Source organism: Suncus etruscus, chromosome 17, assembly GCF_024139225.1.
Source record: "Suncus etruscus isolate mSunEtr1 chromosome 17, mSunEtr1.pri.cur, whole genome shotgun sequence".
Lineage (NCBI taxonomy): Eukaryota > Metazoa > Chordata > Mammalia > Eulipotyphla > Soricidae > Suncus > Suncus etruscus.
The window spans coordinates 75,562,017-75,576,592 of record NC_064864.1 but is presented as its reverse complement, the minus strand read 5'-3'; the positions used below and the strand labels follow the sequence as shown (position 1 = coordinate 75,576,592).

At 40.7% G+C, this 14,576-nt stretch overlaps 1 protein-coding gene across 1 annotated transcript in view; it reads left to right on the top strand.

The window, feature by feature from the left end:
• Nucleotides 1-14,576, top strand: part of CSMD1 (CUB and Sushi multiple domains 1) — a 942,957-nt gene that overhangs the window by 217,365 nt on the left and 711,016 nt on the right. The gene's annotated exons all lie outside the window — the stretch shown is intronic.

Below are 14,576 nucleotides of genomic sequence, written 5' to 3'. Positions count from 1 at the left end.
ATGCCTCTTGCTTCAATGTCATGAAACTTTCTGTGATGTTTTCATGAATTCAGGTCTGATATCGAGGTCTTGAGTCCATTTTGTTTTGACTTTTATGCATCACTTTTGAAAGAGGTCTAATCTTAAAGAAATTGTAAGGAAATGGAAGAACATCCCCTGCTCATGAGAAGGTAGAATCAACATAGTCAAAATGACTATCTTACCTAAACTTTTATATCGATTTAATGCAATCCCTATCCAAATTCAGACTCATTTTTAAAGATTTAGTACAATCAATCATAAAATTCATCTGGAATCACAAAAGACCCAGGATAGCCAAATATATACTGAAAAACAAGAAGCTGGGTGGCATCTCTCTACCTAACCTGAAGCTATACTATAAAGCCATAGTGATCAAAACAGCATGGTACTGGAACAAAGACAGAGCCTCAGACCAGTGAGTTAGAATCGAATTTCTAGAGATAAACCCCCAGATATACAGTCAACTAATATTTGAAAAAAGAGTAAAGAACTTGAAATGGAACAAAGAAAGTCTCTTCAACAAATGGTGTTGGTACAACTGTAAAACCACCTATAAGAGACTGAAAATTGATGCAGACCTCACTCCTTATGCAAAAGTCAACTCAAAATGAATTAAAGACCTTGAAATCAGACCCAAATCTATAATGTTTATTGAGGAAAAAATAGGCAGAACACTCGAAGACCTATATATCAAAATAGTCTTCGAGGATGGCAAGAACTTTAGCATCAAACATAAACAAATGGGACTACATTAAACTAAAATGTTTCTGCATGGCGAAAAAAACCCTACATAATACTAGAAGACAGTTAATGGAATGGGAAAAAAATCTTTACACTCAACACATCAGATAAAGGGCTGATATCTAGAATATACAAATCACTCAGAAAGCTGAACCCCCCCCCAAATCTAATAAATCCATAGAAAAATGGGGAGAAGAAATGAATAGACACTTCTCTAAGGAAGACTGAAAGATGATCAATAGACACATGAAAACATGCTCACCTTCACTCATTATTAGGGAAATCCAAATCAAGACTACAATGAGGTACCACCTTATACCAGTGAGGATAGCTCACATCAAAAATAATGGGAACAATCTCTGTTTTTGGGGATGAGTATGAAAGGAACTCTCATACACTGCTGGTGGGAATGCCCCCTAGTCCAATTCCTATGGAAAACAGTGTGGAGAGTGTTCAGTAAACTCAGAATTGAGCTGCCATATGACCCAGCAATTGCACTTCTGGGTATCTATCCCCAAGTTAGAAGGACATTCATTCAAAGTATGTGTGCACCCCACTATTTATCACTCAGTATAATAGCCAAGATTTGGAACCAACCTCGATGTCCAACAACAGACAATTGGATCATGAAGATGTGGTATTTATACACAATGGAATACTAATAGAGTTAGAAACGATACAATCATAGACTTTGCAGCAATGTGGATGGATCTACAAAATATTATGCTAAATGAAGTAAGCCAGAAGATGAAAGATAAACAGAATGATAGCACTATTCTGAAGTACCTATTACCAGATAGACAGGTAATACTCCATGAACAAATAACAGGGCTTATCAGGGTAGAAATTCCGAGCACTGTAATTGTCAACATTTACTGGGGAGTAGTGTCCAAAACAAGAGGAAGAGGAACAACACAAAGCTCGATTTGACATTATACCATGAAAAACACCAGCAACAGCAAAAACAGCAGTGTAGAGAGAACAGGTATGTAATCAGCCTTTTACTGCAAAGGCCCATAATAATGTCTTAGGGATCTTATACAGGATTACAGGTAAAGAATATGATGGGAAGTCACTGACTTCAATGAAAGCATTTCATAACAATATGTTTTAATGCCTTAATCTTAATATATTTAAAATAACCTCTCAGCTTTTCTGTCCACAGGCTAGACAACCTAAGGTGGCACCTCGGTGCTCAGTCACAATAGATACCATACTCAGTTTGCATTATGAAAATGTCTTGATTAAATACTTTAACATACCCTTTATCTTTAGGTTATGCCCTCCATTAGGACCTGAAGCATGTGACCAGCCAGACCACTGAAGCAGGCAACTGTGACCCACAGACATTTATACTATAGGACATACTCATCTAACATGTTCAAGCAAACTAACATTCCCTTTCTCTTTTCTTCTCTCTTCTCACTATTTCTTTCTCCCTTTTCTTCTTCTACCCTTTCCTCCTCATTATCATCAATTTAATCCATGTCAAATAAAAACCACACCGTTACTTCCTCTTTAGGAAAGAAAATTTGATATATAAGGCACTGCAGACAATACTGCATAAGGTAACCACCTATATAGATAGACCTCACTAACACATTGTTTAGTACTCGAGATGCGAAACCTATGTGTATCCAAAATTGCTCCAGTCATCACCTAATCCTGAAACCCTCATACAGGGAGGTCCAATGCCATCATTTACAAAATCCCTAGAAATTGAAAAAACCGGGGCCGGAGAGATAGCATGGAGGTAAGGCATTTGCCTTTCATGCAGAAGGTCATCGGTTCGAATCCCGGCATCCCATATGGTCCCCCGTGCCTGCCAGGAGCAATTTCTGAGCCAGGAGTAACCCCTGATCACTGCCGGGTGTGACCCAAACCCCCCCCCCCACACACACACACAAAAGAAATTGAAAAAACCTCCCAACTTGGACACACCGGCCCGATCTCTATTATTTGATCTATTAGTTTCTTTATTTTACCTGTATTATATTTACCTATCTTTCTATTCTCATCGTATTTCTTGCTCTTCCCTCCTCTTTTTCTTAAGCTAGACCTAAGCTGACTATTGCATATTTATATGTGGGCATGAGCACACAAAGAGAGGACTCCTGCATGAGAGCCAAACCTAAATTGTAAACAACCCATGCCTATAGTATATATATATATATAGCCCCTCCCATATACTATCCTCTCTCCCCCCTTCAGAAATCTGACTATCCCTTCACCCCCAAATCCCAACCCAATTTCCCACCTTATTAAAACTCTTCACCCTCAGTTCTTAATTCATTAAGCATCAAGACCGACCTCCTACCTCAATAAGCCATTACCCAGCATCCAAGCGAAAGGACACCCACTCAGACCCACACCTCGTCTCGCGTCCGGCAACAAACTACAACTAACACCCCTGCTGACTCATGCTGTGTGGCCCTCCTTATCACCTCTCCCTAACATGGACTGTTGTTTGATACCGGAATCACTTCCAAAAGGATCCCCACTGCAAGAACTCTACACAAGACCTCTCTGCCCCATTCACAATAGTACCACACAAACTCAAATATCTTGGAATCAACTTGACTAAATATGTGAAGGACCTATACAAAGAAAACTATAAAACTCTGCTCCAAGAAATAAGAGAGGACACACGGAAATGGAAACACATACCCTGCTCATGGATTGGCAGGATTAACATCATCAAAATGTCAATACTCCCCAAGGCATTATACAGATTTAATGCCATCCCTCTAAAGATACCCATGACATTCTTCAAAGAAGTGGATCAGACACTTTTGAAATTCATTTGGAACAATAAACACCCTCGAATAGCTAAAGCAATCATTGGGAAAAAGAATATGGGAGGAATTACTTTCCCCAACTTTAAACTGTACTACAAAGCAACAGTTATCAAAACAGCATGGTATTGGAATAAGGATAGGTCCTCAGATCAGTGGAATAGGCTTGAATACTCAGAAAATGTTCCCCAGAGATACAACCATCTAATTTTTGATAAAGGAGCAGGAAATCCTAAATGGAGCAGGGAAAGCCTCTTCAACAAGTGGTGTTGGCACAATTGGATAGCCACTTGCAAAAAATTAAACTTAGACCCCCAGCTAACATCATGTACAAAGGTAAAATCCAAATGGATTAAAGACCTCGATATCAGCCCCAAAACCATAAGATATATAGAACAGCACATAGGCAAAACACTACAGGACATTACAGGCATCTTCAAGGAGGAAACTGCACTCTCCAAGCAAGTGAAAGCAGAGATTAACAGATGGGAATATATTAAGCTGAGAAGCTTCTGCACCTCAAAGGAAATAGTGCCCAGGATACAAGAGCCACCCACTGAGTGGGAGAAACTATTCACCCAATACCCATCAGATAAGGGGCTAATCTCCAAAATATACAAGGCACTGACAGAACTTTACAAGAAAAAAACATCTAACCCCATCAAAAAATGGGGAGAAGAAATGAACAGACACTTTGACAAAGAAGAAATACGCATGGCCAAAAGACACATGAAAAAATGTTCCACATCACTAATCATCAGGGAGATGCAAATCAAAACAACGATGAGATACCACCTCACACCCCAGAGAATGGCACACATCACAAAGAATGAGAATAAACAGTGTTGGCGGGGATGTGGAGAGAAAGGAACTCTTATCCACTGCTGGTGGGAATGCTGTCTAGTTCAACCTTTATGGAAAGCGATATGGAGATTCCTCCAAAAACTGGAAATCGAGCTCCCATACGATCCAGCTATACCACTCCTAGGAATATACCCTAGGAACACAAAAATACAATACAAAAACCCCTTCCTTACACCTATATTCATTGCAGCTCTATTTACCATAGCAAGACTCTGGAAACAACCAAGATGCCCTTCAACAGATGAATGGCTAAAGAAACTGTGGTACATATACACAATGGAATATTATGCAGCTGTCAGGAGAGATGAAGTCATGAAATTTTCCTATACATGGATGTACATGGAATCTATTATGCTGAGTGAAATAAGTCAGAGAGAGAGAGAAAAACGCAGAATGGTCTCACTCATCTATGGGTTTTAAGAAAAATGAAAGACACCCTTGTAATAATAATTTTCAGACACAAAAGAGAAAAGAGCTGGAAGTTCCAGCTCACCTCAGGAAGCTCACCACAAAGAGTGATGAGTTTAGTTAGAGAAATAACTACATTTTGAACTGTCCTAATATTGAGAATGTATGAGGGAAATGTAGAGCCTGTTTAGGGTACAGGCGGGGGTTGGGTGGGGAGGAGGGTGATTTGGGACTTGGGTGATGGGAATGTTGCACTGGTGATGGGTGGTGTTCCTTTTATGACTGAAACCCAAACACAATCATGTATGTAATCAAGGTGTTTAAATAAAAAAAAAAAAAAAAAAAAAAAAAAAAAAAAAAAAAAAGAAAAAAAAAAAAAAGACCTCTCTGCCGCAAATCTTTTCTCAATCTCAAGAAGATCAGGGTGTGTGATGAAAATGCACCTTGGAGCCCACACCCACAAGAAAATCTCAAAAGACAATGGGGAAGCTTAGACTTCCTTCATATGTTTAAGGCATATATAATACTACTTCTTAACCTATTTTCCCCAAATGTAAGGTAGTCTCCTGCATCACTTACTTTTACTTTTTTAATTTATTTTTAAAATTCTTTTTTCTTTATATATATATATATATATATATATATATATATATATATATATATATGTGAGTATATATATTTTTATTTTTTGTCTTTTTTCTGTTTTCTTCTTTTTCCACCCCCAAATGCACCAATATAATATAGCACCATTTCTTCCTGCAAAGGCATACTTTAAAAAAGAAAAATCTTGCTTATAAAAACAAGCTCTTATCTACTAGGGATAAGAACTCATACATTTTTACAATACAGGGGCACCTCCCATCTTGAACATATGTCATGTGGACCCAACTTAGACCCCAGGTGATTAGACACTGGCCATCCAACCTTGAATCCTGGATCCCAGACATAAAAATGATACCACTCTCCACATCAGCTCCAGGAACCAAACCCCTCCGAGACATCCTTAATACTGCTCTGGCACCAACATGTGCCAGTTCTGATATGATATCCTGACAATGAGGAAAAGGGAACAACTTGATTGAAGAGCAGGTTGTCTTACCTCACAAACTAATGATAAGATAAAATCAGAAGACTTGTCATCCTTTGATCTGTGCAAAAGCCAAGATTGCTATCTATAAATGGCTGACTGTGACAACCATGACTGGGCAGAACGTATCCTGGGACCAATAAAAAGGTCCTAGTCTAGGTTTTGGCCTGCGATCTGTACAACAACCAAGATCTCTAATTCCAGAGGTCTGACTGAGACAACTGCAACTGAATGAGTCTTCTGGAAACATAACTTAAGACTCTCTCCCAGGCTTCATCCTAGGATCAGCACAATGACCAAGACCACCAACTACAGAAGACGGATTAAAACAACAGTAAAGGAGCAGAACTTCTAGAACCACAAAGAAAGACTTCATCATAAGCTCCATTCCTTGACCTGTGCAGAGTCCAAGATCTCTAGATACAGAGGTCTTATTTTATCACCCATGATGGAGCAGAAGTCTTCCTTACACCACAAAAGCACCTAGGGAAGAATAAATGAACACGCAAAGAGTCTGTAATTATTCCCATGATAGTATACTTCAAGGGTGGAGAAACCCTGTATCTCTTAGGCCAAAGGAATTCCCTTTCTAATTTCCCCAGTATTTATTGTGCCTAGGCAGGGGAAAAAAACAAACAAACAAACAAACAAAAAAAACCAAAAACAGCACAACATAATCTTTTTTATTTATTTATTTTTTTTATTTTTGGGGATTTTGATATTGTTGTTGTTTCCAAGACAGTGGTTATTATGTGATACTTGTCTTTATTGCTGTAGTGCTCACTGGGTTTTTTTAATTTGATATTTCTTTTTGTAGTGTTGTGGTGTTCCTTTTTCTTTTTCCCTTTCTTCTCTCAAACTGATGTGGAGAGCCTCTAAGGATTCCGCCCATTTTTGGCTTATTTGATTTGTACCCCATCTTATTGCTTTTCTTTTCTTCAAACAGAACCACATAACTTAAACTATCAGTTCCACAAACAGTTAAATGATCACTAAGTAGTAAGCTAGACACATTTATACTAGCAGCCCATGGGGCAAGGGTAGGGAATTTGGGATACAAGCTGGGAACGGGGGTGGAGGGAGGACAACTTTAGTGATGGGAATTCCCCTGATTTAATGTTAATATGTATCTAAAATAGTACAGTGAAAGATATGTAATCCACTTGGTCAAAATTAAAATTATTATTAAAAAATGAAAAAGAAAGAGGTCTGATCTTATTTTATTGTTGAATGTGACTAACCTGTTTTCCCACCACAAGTTGTTAAAGAGACTTTCTTTGCTCCATTTCACTTTTTTCCTGCTTTATCAAAAATAAACTAACTATAACTACTATCTGGTTTGTATCTAGATTTTTTCTATTTTTATTCTATTGATCTGGGGTTCTATATGTATTTTAGTTTGATGCTTTTTTAATTACTACCAAGTTGTTGTATTGTTTAAATTTGGGGGAAAATGATACCTTCTATCTTCTTTGTTAAAAAACTGTTTTAATATATTTTTGGCTATGTGTGTGTTGATTATTTTTTCATATAAAGTTTAGGAGTGTCTGATATACTTCTTTGAAAAATGTCCTGAGTATCTCTTATAGGAACTTCATTGAGTCTATACTCTGATAAATATTGCCATTTTGGTCATGTCAATCCTTTCAATCAATGATCAGAGAATGTGTCTTCTCTTGACCTCTTTAATTCTTTTAGTAGTGGCTTGTAGTTTCCTTGTATGGGTCTTACACCACTTTTGTGAAAGTGATTCCTAGATACGTGGTTTTGATTCACACACTGAATCAAATGTCTGCTGGGATGTTCCTCTCTTCTTTTTTATTAATTGCACATGTGTATGCCTCCGTGGTGCATGTATGAGTCTGTGTGCATGTGAAAACATATGTACACCCCTATACTTTACTTGCAGCATCCAAACTACCGAAGCCCCTCACCATAACACACAAGAGTTGGTGTTTCACATCTTGAAGAATTTGTCCTTTCACAGGAGCACTCCCTAAGGGAACCCTTCCTTAATATCGTCAATGTGTCTAAGTAAGCATTTCCCAGCAGTTATAAAGGCAAGCCAGCCGAGAACATTGTATGCAGAGGTGTGAGTCCTTCTCTCTGACTGGTGCATGCCTGAAACTCCTATAGAATGGCCCTTTCAATGCTTTCACCTTTTTAATGAAATAACCGTTTATTTACACAAGTGAGAAGCAGCCTTGGAGCTCTTGAAGGCAAATAGCAATTTATCCTTTCAAAATTGCACGTTCATATTGGGAATACTTTAAGTAATTTAAGACTCCCTAGCTTTCACTAAAATTTATAAATCAAATCACTCTCATCTGAGAGTTCAAAATAAATGGAAACATAGCTGTGGTGCCAACTCAGACAAGGAGCCAATCGCCTCTTTCCCTCTCCCTGCCAAAAAGTGGGTTCTTCTCAGGGTCTGGGACAGCTTGGACTTGTTTCGGCAGTTCTTGAAAATCTTTCAGGGTCCTTAAAGCACTGTTTGGGCATAGATTTGCTTAAAAAACACTTAGTAGAACGATCTGTGCCTGCCTGTGCCTCTGTCTTGTTCTTGCTTTCTCTGTCCAGGCCTCCAGCAGGCCATTAGCTTCTCACTTTCTAACTCCTTTCCAGACACTTTGTACAAAAGTTCCCAGTGCCTGTGTTTTCACTTTCCATTTCCCACCCACAATCAATGTGATTGGTCCTTAACTGCTTTTATCTCCTGACCATTGAACTTTGGTAATTAAAGTCACTTTATAGCAAGAGGTAGAAAGGTGGAGTTTTATTCCTTTGTGGAATTTTACCACTTCCAAAGTTAAGTCTTTTCATTCATTTCTGTCTAGGTACAGAATTTATTTTTCGCTTTGTTTCTGTTTTAGATCACTTGTCATTTATTTGTTTGTTTATAGCTTTTCTTTTTTGCCCTCCCCCTTTTTCTTGATATATTATTAGCTTGAAGCATGAGAGAATTTCAGGGGGCTGGCTGACCTTCAGTCAATACTTTCTGTGCATAGAGCTCTCACACCACCAATATTCCTCTCCATTCTGCCCCCAAATGACCCCTCTTTCCCTTGCCCCACCACACCTCCATTTCTTCAGGAACCTTTGAGTTTTTCATTTCCATAAAAATTTTAACTGGATGGTGACTGGATAATAATTATATATATAATTATTTATAATAAGAATATAAAATGAGAATATAGAACAAGAACTCTTATAGAATTATTCTATAGAATAAAAATTCTTTATCTTTTTTTAGGGGGGGTTGGGTCACACCCAGCAGCACTCAGGGGTTACTCCTGGCTCTACGCTCAGAAATAGCTTCTGGCAGGCTCGGGATATATGGGATGCTGGGAGTTGAACAGAATTCTTTATCTTAAGAATCCTTTTATCTTACTGGATTTTTTTTTCTGTTTTGCAGTCATTTTGTTTTCTAGTTGAAATTTTTTTATTGTGCAACAATAAAACAGCAAATAAGGATACATATTTATCATCTCTATTTCACAGTTTGGAAATTGTGTTTATCTAATTGCCTGGGTTGCTAGCTTTTGTAAAATTTAAAGTGATATGCAGATATTAACAATATTTATTGAGTTTCTATTTTCAGAAGCTATACTTTTGGAAATAGTTTCAATACTGGATTCAGAACTTGAGGCTTTTTCCATTTAGGTATCAATGTGTGGCTATGTGTGAGAACTTGAGAAATAGTCATTTGGGGGTTTTCTCATACAAGAAACAATCAGATACATTTTAAAATGTTGTAAACATTGTTTTTGTTGTACTTTGATCATAGGGGTGGCTCAAGGACCAGCTGATACACATGGTTGGAGCTGAGCACATGATTGGAGCTTTAAAAAATGCTCCATGTTCTGCTCTTGTGTTCTTGCTCTATAGTCTTGCTCTCGAGGCTGGGAAAGGTTCCTTAGGTACCAGGGGGCCTGGTGTGGCTTGTCTTCTATGTGGTGTGTTCCCAAGACTCAAACATCATTTCTCTCGTGAGAGGATGAGTCTGCAGTTGGAACCCCTGTCCTGTCTCTTCAGAACCAGCCTCACTGCCAAGCCTGTGTGTATGGACATGTGCAGGTGTGTGTACTATGAGTGTGTGTTGACTATGAGTCAAGTTTGTGTATCCATGTCTTCTTTGTTTTCATTGTATCACCTCTCTAGTTCCTGTTTCCTCTCATCAATTTCCTCTCATCCTTTTTCTCCCATGCCTTTCAAGTATTTCTGAATGACTGTCCTCCCAGACATTTCAATCTCCAGGTTAAAAAATGTTAATTTTGAAAGATAGCAGAATAGAAGTGTCAGAGGCAGAGACAGATTTGACCAATTGGGGTCTTTATCGTGGGGCTCTCCCAAGGGAGGTCTGACCATCTCTGAAGAGGCTTCAGCGTGGTCCCTGCCTGGAGCCTGCAGCAGGACTCTAGAGCTGCCTCTGTGGGAATCTAGGACCTGGGATGGCATTAGCTGAGTGTCTGTGGTCAGGTTGTCCATTCTCCATTGATCCTGTAAACAGAGCAGTTGGGGTCTCACTGTATGGTCAGTTCTCATGAACAAACATCCTGTTTTTCTTGCCCAGCTCCAACCTTATCTGGTGCCTTCAGTCACGAATGGCACTTTTTCTGCTAGTTGTGAGGACCACAATTTTTATGGAAAGAAGAAAGAAAATTATATTTATTTTCTTATTGATTTGGGGGGCCACAACCAGTGGTACTCAGGGCTTACTCCTGGTTCTGTAGTCAGAGATTACTCCTGATGAAGATAATGGGACTATATGTGGTGCCAAGGATTGAACCCTGATTGTGTGCATACAAGGCCAGTGCCCTATCCATTGTACCATTATTCCTATCCTTCTTAAGTGATTTTAATTCTGTTCAGCAATAAACAAAAAGTATATACGACTCCAAATCATTGATATTCTAGAAGTCTCTGTCATCACTGAATAATATGAAGTTGAATTTATCTGACCTCTTAAATCTCATTTTTAAAATGTGGATGCTATTTTTGCTCTGACATTTCTAGAGAAAAAAGTTCTAGTCTCTGTACACATGGGATTTTGTCTTTTTTTAGAACTGCTAACATTCATTAATTGTTAAGAGAATCCAAAATGGTACCCCCCAAAGCAAAGCCACTATCCTTTCCTATGTTAACCTTTCTTACACAGACCTCAGTTTTTAGCGACATTTTTTTTTAAACTGCAGCATTAGGGCCATCTAGATAAAATAGCAGGTGGGTCACTTGCCTTACATGTGGCCTATGGGTTCATCCATAGTACCCCAGAAGGTCTTCAGAGCCCCACCAGGAGTGATCCCTGAGTACAGTGCCAAGAATGAATCCTTGAGCACTGTCTTGTGTGGCCTCAAAACCAAAATCAACAACAAGAAAACAGTAGAATGAAATAATCATGAATCATTGTACAATTAAGCAGAGAACTTAGAATTTCAAGTCAAGCCTCTCCTCCCTTCTGACTAGCTCCAGGAATGGAAGACCTTTGTTGGAGGCTCGTTTGCAGGGAGAGTGTCCTCAGGTAGTTAAATGTTTGTGGCAGAGTTGCTGAGTTGCATGGAAACATGTACTACAGGCAGGGCAGTAGTGAGACATGGATGAGCTTGAGACTGAATCCAGAAACTGTATTAGTGACTGAACAGGCCAACCTTGCACAATTCTGAGTTTAGGCGACATGTTTAGTCAAATGGGCACCTTTGCCCCTTCCAGCTGGGGAGAGAATAAGACAGACACACAAACACACAGAGGACCTGTCCAAGCTTTAGCTCACCTGAGTCCCGGTCTCCCCTGCTGGTCCGCCAGCCCCCCTCTCTGCACCCTTGAGCTCCCAACCTGACAGCCATTGTTCACAGAGACCAAAAAGGCACTAAGCAGCGCATCAGCACTCAATGGGGACATGAAGTAAGAAAGGGGGTCTCTTACAGAGCCATTGGCAGACTCCAAGCTACTCACAGAACTGGCATTCAGGATAGTTAGAAAATATACAGTCACTCAGTAGTACTTGATGTGTAGACTAGGCTCTCTCAGCTGGCAGAGCTAACCTTAAAAGTACAGGGAAAAGTCATGATATTTTCTTATATTTTTCTTGTGTTGTCCCTTCATCTAAAAAGACCCTAAACAGCTTCTTCTAGTTCTATGCCCACCCCTGAGCATTTTTGCATCCTGCAGATTTTACCTGTTCTGTTCTTTATTGCTCTATTTTTTTGAGGTGCAATTTTATGAATCCACCGTATTCTGATACCTAAATTATCTAACCTAAGGGCATATCCCATCCTTGAAGTGTTTTGTGAATGGGGGGTGGTTCTCTCAGAACTGGGAGGTAAAGACCAGATGAAGTGATTTGATTTTCTCTGTCCTAAACTAGTGTTGCTTGTAACAAGCTTAACTTCTATGGTCAGCGTGAACCCTATAGCCCTGCTTGGAAATGGAAAGTGTATTTTATGTCTCACAAAACACTTGAAAGTGAGGGTAGGGGTGGTGGAGCCTGGCTGCATCTGTTGTCAGAAGTTCTACTTCTTTAGGTTTTTAAATAAGAATTTTTTTTTTTTTTTTTTTTGGTTTTTGGGCCACACCCTGTGACGCTCAGGGGTTACTCCTGGCTATGCGCTCAGAAGTTGCTCCTGGCTTCTTGGGGGACCATATGGGATGCCGGGGGATCGAACCGCGGTCCGTCCTAGGCTAGCGCAGGCAAGGCAGGCACCTTACCTCCAGCGCCACCGCCCGGCCCCTAAATAAGAATTTTGTACCTTTTTTGTTTCATAGAGAATAGGGAAAGTCTGGGCAGAGCTAAGCAATGTTTCTTTTCAGGGCTGCATCTGCTGACCAGACCAACTCAAACCCACCTCTCTCCTCTCCTCCAGCCTTCCCTTCCTCCCTTCTTTCCTTTAAGTAATTGGCTAATAAATCTGAAACTAATTTGGTCTAAAGTGTTAATGGCTGATAATGATTTAAAGTGTTCCCCACCCAGGGAACACATTTGCATTTTAATAGAGGTCTTCCTGGCAATTTTCTTAGCTCAAATGAATGGTTGTAAGGATGGCACTAGAGGTACTGATGTGGGTACATATTCCTCAATCTCCCTAAAATTGTTCACTGAGCCAGGACAGCCAAGGAGCCTAGTTGGGACATGCCCAGGCACACAGGTCTGCAGAGGGCTTGGTCTGGTCCTGAAGACTATGGACCAGAGAACCTAGTTTGGAGGCCCAGGTCAGAGCCTTCCTCCACACACGCTCCTCCCATTTAGATGGGGCTGGTCTGAAATAACCTTTTCAGACAGCTAAGTTCTCTGAGTGTCCCCAGGATCAAGGCCCAGCAGTGCCCAGAGAATAGGCGTGTCCAAGCCTGTTTAGGCCTTAGAGTCAAGGTGGGTGTGATGGGAGACTCAGGGCAGTGCTGGTATGTTGAGATCAATGCCTCTGGGCCACTTTCCCGCCATCTTAGTTGCCCTGAGTGCCTCTCCCAGTTTAGACTCCTGGACCCGACCCAAGGGTCAGGTTCCTTCCCATCTACCACTAGGCAGTACCATCAGCCTGAGATGCTCTGCTCTCCTGGCTCAAGAACAAAGTCTCAGCTGTGGCTCTGATGTGGCCTTTTTCTCTTTCTTCCTTTTGGGCTTCTGATTCAGGGATCCCAGGAGCTCCCCCATCCCTTCTCTTTGTTTACTGTTCACAAGCTCAGGATGCAGCCAGAGTGTTGTCCATGCCCCCTATCCCCCAGCCTGCATTCTGTCCCCTCCTGCCAGAGCGTAGGGCATTCCAGGGCTGCTGAATTCCTCCTTGCCCCAGATCAGGGGAGAAGAAGGCAGAGACAGGAGTTGGGTCCATCCAGAAAGGCTGTCTCTGGGCTGTGTTCCTTTCTGTCACTGGGACTGTGTACAGGGTTCTCGTGAGAAAGTGTCACTTGCACAGTGTTTGGTTATTTTCCTCTTTCAGCACCAAGTGGTGACTTCAGAGATGCCAGCCCCAGGCCTTAGAATGCAGCTCTGCCAACAGGACTGTTGCACTGGTGAAGGGGGTATTCTGTTTGTGACTGAAACTCAACTATAATCATGTTTGTAATCAAGGTGCTTAAATAAATAATTTAATTTAAAGAAATGCAGCTCTGCCCAGAGGCCCGAGTGCTTGAATTCACTGGGCCACTCTGAGTGTTCAGGGTTCTCCATGGTTGCCTCTGGCCATACTCAAGGACCAAGTGGTACATACAAGATGAAAGGAATTGGGCTGTGTTCCATAAGTCTGGCTTAACTCTTGTTCCATCTCTCTGGCTCAGCCTCATGGTTCAACTTGTGCCTCCCACAGCTCACACAGTTCCTGGGGGTGGCAGAGAAGTGTCTCTCCCATGCTGAAGAGGATGGCAGAGAAGTGTCACTCCCATGTGGAGTGAGCACAAGACTCCATGTCTAAAGGGAAGTCTGAGTGACTGTGGTCAAGGGATCGTGCAGTGACGAGAATTGAAGCATCTAAAGGAGAATTATTGTGACTCTCTTCATCTTTGTCCACTTGAAAGGCTCCTCCAGAACCATAGTGAGTGACATTGACACAAAACAAGTTGGAGGCACCTTCTACTTGCATCGCCTTAAGTGTCCTTTGTCTTTCAGTGTCCTTGGATTCTGCCCTAGTCCCAGAGAGCAGCTAACGTCACACTCAGGAGGAGAGACAACA